At 45.9% G+C, this 10,237-nt stretch overlaps 1 protein-coding gene across 1 annotated transcript in view; it reads right to left on the minus strand.

The window, feature by feature from the left end:
- The window catches only part of Mtres1 (mitochondrial transcription rescue factor 1), a 15,488-nt gene extending 12,912 nt beyond the window's left edge, over positions 1-2,576 (minus strand). The window contains exon 1 of the mRNA XM_031347988.1: positions 2,498-2,576. The gene's annotated coding sequence lies outside the window, so the exon portion shown is untranslated. The remainder of the gene's footprint in view (positions 1-2,497) is intronic.
- Between the last annotated feature and the right edge of the window lie 7,661 nt (positions 2,577-10,237).

Here is a 10,237-nt window from a genome sequence, read left to right on the forward strand (position 1 = left end):
GACCAGGCTGGCCTCGAACTCAGAAATCCGCCTGTCTCTGCCTCCCTCGAACTCAGAAATCCGCCTGTCTCTGCCTCCCAAGTGATGGGATTAAAGGCGTGCGCCACCGCTTTGGCAGGACTCTTTTTTGAGTCGAGGATTCTCATATCTATTATATTGTGTACTCTAGGCTAATTTTCTTGTCTCTGTCACTCATCTTGGCAACAGAGTACAAGAATCACACGCTCACACCACACTTCTGGCTTTCTGGCATGGGTTTCAGGGAGTGAATACGACTTTAGGCTTGACATGGTAAAAGTTCAGTTCGGCATGAACTACCCAGCAAGACTATAAAACCACCTCCACCCAAGCACTCAAGAAAAGAACAGTCCTGGGCCTGGTGGGGCAGGACGATGTGAAGTTCAACGGCTGCTTAGACCTCAGAGCGTGGCCACGGCCGGCATGGGTAACTTAATGAGAGCCTGTTTCAACACCAGGAGAACTGTAAACCTGGTCCAAAAGCCCATGGCTGGGAAGAACTGGGGAAATCTGTTATTGGTTTGCTACACAAATATGGTATCAAAGCGCCTTTTACATACTTGCATGTATACCCAGAAATTAGTCGGAAAAGCTTGTTTTGGCAGTGGGCATCAGTTGAAGTATAAACCGATTTAAGTATGAGGACTTAAGTACCTGTTACCCGCTCAACCCTATGAGGCAGTTACACCACACCCTCTCACACAAAATCCAGAACTAAACAAAACCTGAGCAATGACAAATGTCCTGTCTCACTTGGTCGGCTTCAGCCCCTGCCACCCTGACACTGGTCTTCACGGTCCCCGTACACCACGGCTATTCTTAGCATGCTTTCCTTGGCTACCACTGAATTGAGCTGGGGCCATTATAAAGGATAGTTTTGTTTCTGTTTTTTTGCTTTTTTACCTCAGGCCTCTAGAGTCTGGGAAATTCTACAAGCTTTTGTACCTAACCCTCTTCTCCCTCTAAACAAAGTACCCTCCCCTCCAGTGCACTTTAGAAGCTGCCATGTGGTGAAAGGGCTTCTCGCTGCATCGTAAGGCAGAAGATAAGGAGAGACATGCTAAGCATGCCAGAGAGAGCTTGTCTTCATAACGAAGCCATGTACACCCTTAATAACCACTAATCCCTGAACAGACTTGTCCATTCATCAGGAAGAACCTTCATGACCCCGCTCTTCCTAAAGGTACTGGGCCAAACTCCCAGCACAGGAAACCCGGGGCCAAACCGGGGGATTTTGTTCCAGACAGGCCTAGAACACTCTCACTTGGGTATCTGCAAGGAAACTCACCTTCAAGTCTAGACTCAAACATCCCCTCAGCCTGCCCATTCCAACCATTCCAACGCTGCTACTCCACCTTGCCAACCGGTCCCCTTTACCACACTTACCCCACCCAGAGAGCTAATCACAGGCTGCCTGGGTAATTTACCAATTGTCTGCATGTACATACACTCCACAAGACTAGACTACTTCTCTTCATCCCTGTTTTATTTATCTCACGTGCACAGAGACAGTGCCTGGTAATTAAATTAAAAGCTTGCAGAAAGCTGGAAACGTTGTTGCAAGCCTCTAATTCAAGCATCAGGAGCGCAGGTGTTCAAGGAGGACATCCTCCACTAGAAAAGTGAGTAAGATGCCAGCCACAACGGGACCATCTTTAAAAGAAAAAAAAAGCTTGTAGAGTAACAGTACGACGGGAGGACTGCGGCATTAGGCTGAGCTCAGAAAAGAACAAAGTATCCGGACTAACACTAGCTCTCCGGAAGTCTTATAAACCTAAGTTTGGAGGTGACCCAGGCAGCAGGAGAGATACAGAGTTTTAGTAAGAAAGTAACCCGGCAGGAGTCCATATTACAAAATCTCCTTGGCCGCAGTTTGCACTAGAGATGACTAGGAAAGAAAGCCCGTAAGGTTCGTTTCGGGTGAGATTTTTATAAAGCTATAATAGACGCTGGTAACGAAGGCCAAGACTGCCAGAAGAGCAGTGTTCAGGGTAGCAAGGCAAAGCTGCCCTTGGCCTGCACTATGCTGGGAGTGGATCCACGGTCCTGAGCGTGTCGCCGCTCTCAGCTCGGTAAGACCCAGGCCCGGCCTCTAATTAGTTAGATCTGCAGCTACGGAACCCTTCCCTTCTGCAGCCCTCGGAAGCGGACTTCTAAGACAAGATCGGGTACCCCCGGAGCCCTCCCATCCAGAACCTCCCCAGGTCCCCCAAGGTCAAAGGAAACTGGACACTCCCACGCCGCCCAGCCCGGAGTCGCGCGTCTGCAGCTAGCTGCACCCAAGCCCCGGGACGCACAGCCTGGGCCAGCTCCTTTCCCAGGTCCCGGGGGTCGAGAGGCGTCCCGGGGCTACCCTAACTCTGCGGAACCGGGCGCCTTCGCAGCTACGGCCGGAGCCGGAGCGCTGCAGGGCCGAAGGCAGCCGAGGGCGATCGCCCGGCGAGGGGCAGAGCCGGCGGGCCAGTAGGGGCGCACTCACCTGCGCAGTCCGCCCGTCCCTCCCCGGACCGCGCCGACCTCAGGCGGGAGCCACCTCTGCGTCTGCCCCGCCCCTTCCGCCCCAAGCCCACGCGGAGAGAGTGGACCCCCAGGCGCATCCGAGCACGGCGGAGCCCTCACAGCGACCTCTGCTGGACGCGGTGCCTCGGATGACCACACTGCCGAGATCGGGTGTGGTGGGGAGGGGTGGGGGGCGGAGAGGGGACGTGGGGGGCCCATCCCAGGGTTGCCAGCTTCGCAGCCAGATCCAGAAGAACCTTGGTTTGAAAGCAAAAGTTCTTTCTCTCGAATAGCCAAAGCCTTGGGCATCTTAGTGGGTTACAGACGTTGTGTCCAGGAAAAAACTGTCTGAGCATCACAGAATTTAGAAAGAGTTTAGTTCCAACCCATGTGTAGGTGTACCCTTGTAATCCCAACACTGGGGAGACCGAGGTAGGAAGAATGGGGGTTCGAGGTTTTCCTTGGGTACATTACTAGAAAGTTAGAGGCCAGACTGAGCTACAAAGAAATAAATAAAATTGGGAATAAACTACCTCACATTGGGTGTGATCCTATCATGGGGGAGCAGAGGCAGGAAGTCGCTTGACCTATCTTTGGCTACATAGCAAGTCTGAGGCCAGCTTGGGTTACGTGAAACCCTGTCTCAATCTATCAACCTCTGACCCCTTCCCTGTGCCCACCCACCCCCAAAAGAACTAAGTCATACCTTTGCGTTCAGTGTTCTTGCCATACCGGAAGTGATTGGAGAGGATCAGGAGTCTAGGAAAACATCCTTTCGTGGGACCAGCAGGACCAGTGGAAACAAACCTTGGGAGTCAAATGGAATATAGCCCAGACACTAGAGGACAGTCAGTTTCACAAATGATTTTTTGTTTGTTTATTTGTTTGTTTACGTAATTAATGTTATGTGTATGTATGTTTTTGCCTGCATGTGCCAATATGCCCAGGGAGGCCAGAAGAGGGCATTGGTTCTCCTGGGACTGGAGTTATAAGTGGTTGCTAGCCACCATGTAGGTATTGGGAATGGAATGTGGCTCATCTAGAAGAGCAGCCGGTACCCTTCCCTCAGGAGCCATCTCTCCAGCCCCAGGTTTAGATATGTTTACATTAACGGTTATTGGGGATATGTACTGTATTAAATGAGAAGTTGCCTTGCTGATTTTCTTCTCTTTCAGACGTGTCCCTTCCAAGTCCGTCTGAGAGCTCTGTTCCCCACCTTTTCATCAATCCTCCTTGCTCCTAGGTCCACACAGTAGCTTCTTGACTGTGTTTGTGTAAAAGGAAAGCACAATTACAAATTGTTTCAAGTGCTGAAAAGATACATTTACACAGTTGACATTGTGAGATTGGGAGGGATACACAGTTGCATTTACTTTGTAGGCCAACACCTGCAGTCCTGTTGGGCCTGGGGAATTCAGGTCTTTAGTCTTGGCAGCAAAAGCCTTTACTATCTGAGCCAGTTCACCACCCCTCGGGAGAAATTTAGAAAAAAGAAATTTAAAAAAGATTGCAGGATGTGGTAGCCCACATCTTTAATCCCAGCAGAGGCAGGCAGATCTCTGTGAGTTTGAGACCAGACCAGTCTAAAAAGCAAGTCTAAAAAGCAAGTTAGGGCTCCTTACACAGAGAAACACTGTCTCAAAAAACAAAACAAACAAACAAAAATGTTATTTCTGTGGGAGTCTGTGGGTGTGTAGGTCAGAGGACAGCTTGTAGGAGTCAATCCACTATGTGGGCCTCAGGGATCAAACTTGCATTGTCAGGTCTGGTAGCCCGTGCCTTTACCCACTGAGCCATCTCAAAGGGTGAAATCTTTTTTAAGATGACATACAGAAGGCAGGGAGAGATGGCTTAGTGGTTAAGAGTACTGGTTGCTCTTCCAGGGGATGTGGATTTCATTCCCAGCACACATATGTTGGCTTACACTATCTGTAGCTCCAGTTCCAAGACACCAATCCCTCTTTTGACATTTGAGGGCACCAGGCATGCATGCACACACACACACACACACACACACACACACACACACACAAGCAAAATTAATATTTGAATATACATTTATTTTCTTTATTAATCCTTCAGGTATTGTAGAAAAATACTTGCTCGTAACAACTAGTAATTCCATAGAAAGGAAAAATAGTTAATACAAAGGCCTTTATATGTATAATTTTAAAACTTTTTTACTTGGGCTGAAGAGATGGCTCAGTGGTTAAGAGCACCAACTGCTCTTCCAGAGATCCTGAGTTCCAACCCAGCAACCACATGGTGGCTCACAACCATCTGTATAATGGGATCAATGCAGATTTGGTTTGTCTTCTGGTTTGTCTGAAGAGAGTGACAGTGTACTCAGATACATAAAATACATAAATCTTTAAAAAATATGTATTTTATATCTATTCAAAAATTCTCTCACATAGCTTGACTCTCCTTGAACTGTTCGGTAGCCAAGGATACTCTTGAATTTCTTGCTTTCCTGCCTCCAGCTCCTGAGTTCTTCGATTGTAGGCCTGTGCCATCACACCTGGCTTTTATTTAAAATATACATTTAAAGAGCCTGGAGGTGTAGTTCAGTAGTAGGGTGCTTGCATAGCATATGTGTGCTCTGGGGTTACTATAAAGATAAATAAATAACAAATAAATTAAAAATAAAGCTGGACATACTGACTCACTCCTGCCTAGAATTCTATATCACTTGGGAGGTGAAGCAGTTGAGCCTCTGGGACTTTGGGGCCAGCTTAGGCTACAGAGTGAACCAGCCTGGACTACAAAGACCCTGTCTCAAAAAGCAAAACAGGATCGTACAGTGTGGTTCAGTTGGTAGAGTGCCTAGCATGTATGTACAAGTCTCTGATTTGAGCCCCAGCCCTACATAAGCTAGATATTGCCACAAACTGCAAGGCTAAAAGCTTACACTGGTGCGCACTGGTGAAGCCTGGAAACATCGAACGAGAAGGCAGGCTGGGTGGTCCACAGGGGAGCAGTCATCTATGAGGAGGAGGAAGCTGCAGTTGGTAGGTACTGAGTGTCAGCATCCAGGCTGTGAAAACTGCAGCTGATACTTTCTGCACACACTGACTTTAGCTAAAGGTCTGCCATGTGTCAGCATCTGTACTTGATGGATGGACAGAAGGCATTCCCATTCCCATGGGTCTGAGGTGTGAGGTCCTTGATTGCCCATGCTCATGCCAACAATATACTTACAATATACTCACTTAGGACTTCAGCTGCTATCCTAGAGTGTTGGGGTGTATGCCTCTGAGCTGTACTCTCAGATTTTGGGAAGTAGAAACAGGAGAGTCAGAAGTTCAAGGCTATTCTCAAGTAAATAGAGAGTTCTAGGCAGCCTGGGCCTAATGAGAGTTGCTTCTAAAAATAAATAAATAAGGACTACAAGTATGGCTCAGCATTTCAAACCATATACCATGCCTACAGAGGACTGGACACATAAGGCAACTCCGACTGTAACTCCAGCTCTAAGGGATCTAATTGTCCTCCCAGGGCACTGTACTCATATGCACCCCTCTCCATACATACATACATACATACATACATACATACACACATACATATGTACATACATACATACATATTCACATTGTTTTTTGTTTTTTTTTCTATTTTGTTTGTTTAGGTTTTTTTCTGGACAGGGTTTCTCTGTGTAGCCCTGGATGTCCTAGAACTAGCTCTGTAGAATAGGCTGGCCTTGAACTCACAGAGATCCACTTGCCTCAGTCTCCCTTGTGCTGGGATTAAAAGATTAAAGGTGTGTGCCATGACTGCCCTGCTTATACACATAGTTTTAAAACAAATCCTTAAGGGATGGAGAGATGGCTCAGTGTTTAAGAGCACTGGTTGCTTTTCTAGAGATCCTGAATTCAATTCCCAGCAACTACATGGTGGCTCACAACCATCTGTAACAAGATCTGATGCCCTCTTCTGGTATGTCTGGAGACAGCTACAGTGGACTCAAATAAATAAAAATAAATAAATCTTTAAAAATACCAAATCCTTAAAAATAAGTAAATATCCTTTTGCGCCTGTCACTCTCCCTTGAACATGATGAGTATTCCTACGACCCACTGGGCTTTCTGCAAGAAACATGGCAGGCACCAGCCCCACAAGGTGATGTGGTACAAGGATAGGATTCTTTGTATGTCCAGTGTTAAGGCCTAGGTAACTCTTATCTGGCTAGCCTGTCATTTTGTGCTGTTACTAATATTATAAGAAAAGTTTCTCATATGTTGTTTCTGCTGTTACTAGGAAACTTTCTAATGCCAAGATTGATTATTTATTCTGTTATGTTCTGTGCCCTTGGAAACCAATCACAATAGCAGTCAGTAGACCTGCTTTGTGTAGTTACCCACAATAAGCTTGGACCCGAACCAACCACCCAGCAGCACTTCCTGCACCTGTGCATGAGCTTTTATGGTGTTTGCTTTTATAAGCTGCCCCTGGGATGGTCTCCAACACGAGAGACACCTGCACCAATATAAGAAACTCCTCGGAATAAGACTTCCATTTTGAGTGGGGGTCGAATAAAGTATATGTTCCCAAGACCTCCCTGGGAAATGACATCTTTCTTGGCAGAGAGACACAAGTACATGGGTGACTGACGTCCTGGTTGGCAAGTTAAGACATGAATGTTAGACAAGGCAATCCCCCTGCCACAGTTACAACAATGGCATGTACCTAAGGAATCCCCTATCCCTAAATCCTGATTGATGACATAACTTGGTGCAGATGTTTGTAGATCTCAGGCTTAAAAAGCCCTATGCAATCTTGACTGAAGGTCACAAACAGCTCCTGAATTTTACCTATGTCCCTGATCAATCATTCTTGGGGTATGGTATTCAATAAAGCATCCCGGTTCGACTGAGATTGGTGGTTTACACAGTGAGTGCCAGGCTCCAACACCCAGGGAGAACAGACTATGACAGGAAACAGATGGGTATGGTGGGCAAAAATTGTTTTGTTTTTTTGAGACAGAGTTTCTCCGGGTAGCCTTGGCTGTCTTGGATCTCCCTTTGTAGATCAGGCTGGCCTCAAACTCACAGAGATCCATTTGCCTCTCTGTCTCCTGAGTGCTGGGACTAAAGGTATGTGCTGCCACTGACTGCCCTGCTAAATAAAAATTCTTTAAAATTGCCCTTTCTTGCTTGCCGAGAGAGAGGCTTGCTAATGTTGCCTAGCCTGGTTGGTTGCAAATTTCTGGGCTCAAGTGGTCCTCCTTTCTCAGCCACAGGCAGGGAGTGTGGCTTGGATTGTCTATCTGTCTGTCTGTCTGTCTATTTTAGTGCATGTGTGTTTTCTGTGCATGTGTGTCTGTGCCTAAAGTGCATGTCAGATCCTCTGGAACTGAGTTATGGATGGTTGTGAGCTACCACGTGGGTGCTGGAAATCAAAGGCAGGTCACCTGGAAGAACAGTGCTTTTAACTTCTGGGCCGACCATCTCTCCAGTCCCAGGATAGGTTTGTTTGTTTGTTTGTTTGTTCATTTGTTTGTTTTTGAAACAGGAGTTCTCTGTGTAGCCTTGGCTGTCCTGGAACTTGCTCTGTAGATCAGCCTGGCCTTAAATCCACAGAGATCCATCCACTTGCTTCTGCCTCTTGAGTCCCGGATTAAAGGCGTACACTACTGTCTCTCATCTTTCAGTTTAGATTTTTTTTTTTTTTTTTTTTTTTTTTTTTTTTGGTTTCTCAAGACAGGGTTTCTCTGTGTAGCCCTGGCTGTCCTGGAACTGACTCTGTAGACCAGGCTGGCCTTGAATTTAAAAATCCGCCTGCTTCTGCCTCCCAAGTGCTGGGATTAAAGGCGTGCTCCACCACTGCCCGGCTTCAGTTTAGATTTTTAATACTTCTCAAAGGCCCATGAATTAAAAGCTTGGTGGTATTCAAAATTTGAGGACATTTTAAAAGTTAAAGCCAGAGTGTATCGGTATAGCTCAGTGGTCAAATATACTCAGTCTGTACAAAGCCCTGGAACACTCATGGGTACACACACTTTAAATACTAAAAAATGGGGCTTCATGAGAGATCTTTAGGCTGTTGAGGCCACCCCTTCATAGGGGCTGCAAAGGGGATGTTGGGACCTGAGCATCTCCTCAGTTTATTTTCTGCTATTGAGTCAGCCGGCTTCTTCTGCCAGGCTCCTGCCATGTGGTACTGTTTACCACAGGTCCCAAACAGCCAAAACTTCAGACAAAAATGACCCTTTCCTCCTTCTGAATTGCTAACCACAGACATTGCGTTACAGTAATATAAAACAGGCTTAATATATGGATGTTGTAAGCTAATTAATACTATATTTATTTATTGGCATTTTGGAAACGGGGTCTTGCTATATAGATAGCCAAGGGTGGCTTTAAACCCATGATCTTCCCGTCTCCCAAAGTGCTAGATGTCTAGGCATGCACTATTATGCCTGGCTCACCTACTTTTTAAAGTTAAAATTTGAAGTCAAACATTATGGTGCAGGCCTGTAGTCCCAGCAATTGGGAGATACAGGAAGGAGGTTAAGGAGTTTAAGGTCATCTTTTGGTACATATCAAATTTGAGGCCATCTTGGTTTATATGAGGCCCTATCTCAAGAAAGAAACAAGGGCTGGTAACATCTCTCAGTGAGTAAAGGTGCAAACCTGGAGACCTGAGTTCAAGTCCCTGGAACCTATCTAAAAGGGAGAAAACTGACTCCACAAAGCGTTCCTCTAACTGTACTATTGAATAACCCCCCAACACACACATAAAATAGTAAATGAAATTAAAATTTAAAAAGAAATGGGGTGGGGTAGAGGGCTGAAGAGATGGCTCAGCGGTTAAGAGCACTGACTGTTCTTCTGAAGGTCCTGAGTTCAAATCCTAGCAACCACATGGTGGCTCACAACCATCTGTAAAGGGATCCGACACCCTCTTCTGGTGTGTCTGAAGACAGTTACAGTGTACAATAATAAATAAATCTTTGAACTGGAGAGAGCAGGGCCGGAGCGAGCAAATGTCCTGAACTCTCAATTCCCAGCTACCACATGATGGCTCACAACCATCTGTACAGCTACAGTGTATTTATATAGATATAAAATAAATAAATAAATCTTTAAAAAAAAAAGAGAGAGAAAGAAACACCAAGGTGGTGGTGGTGGCAGCAGCAGTACTTGCCTTTAATCCCAGTACTCAGGATTTCTGAGTTCAAGGCTTGCCTGGTTTACAGAATGAGTTCCAGAACAGCTAGGTCTACACAAAGAAACATTGTCTTGAAAAATAAAAAAAGTTGAAAGAAAGAAAGGAAGAAAGAAAGAAACAAACAAACTTTTGCTTTTTGAAATTTAAATAATTTGGGCTGGTGAGATGGCTCAGCGGGTAAGAGCACTGGCTGCTCTTCCAAAGGTTCTGAGTTCGGATTCCAGCAACCACATAGTGGCTCACAAACATCCATAATGAGATCTGATGCCCTCTTCTGGTGCATCTGAAAACAGCTACAGTGAATTACGCCAGAGTGAGTAGGGTGGAGCAAGCAGGGCCAGCAGAAGGTCCTGAGTTCAATTCCCAGCAGCCACACACATGATAGCTCATGGCCATGTATACAGCTACAGTGTACTCATACACATAAAGTAAAATAAAATCTTAAAAAAAAAAAAAAAAATTTAAATAAGTCCCCCTTTTGGGAGGTGTCCCGCTCCATGATTTTCTGCTTTCTTTCCTCAAGACAGAATGTGAAAACTTGCTAACT

The sequence above is a fragment of the Mastomys coucha genome, unplaced genomic scaffold (genome assembly GCF_008632895.1).
Source record: "Mastomys coucha isolate ucsf_1 unplaced genomic scaffold, UCSF_Mcou_1 pScaffold3, whole genome shotgun sequence".
In the NCBI taxonomy this organism is placed as follows: Eukaryota; Metazoa; Chordata; class Mammalia; order Rodentia; family Muridae; genus Mastomys; species Mastomys coucha.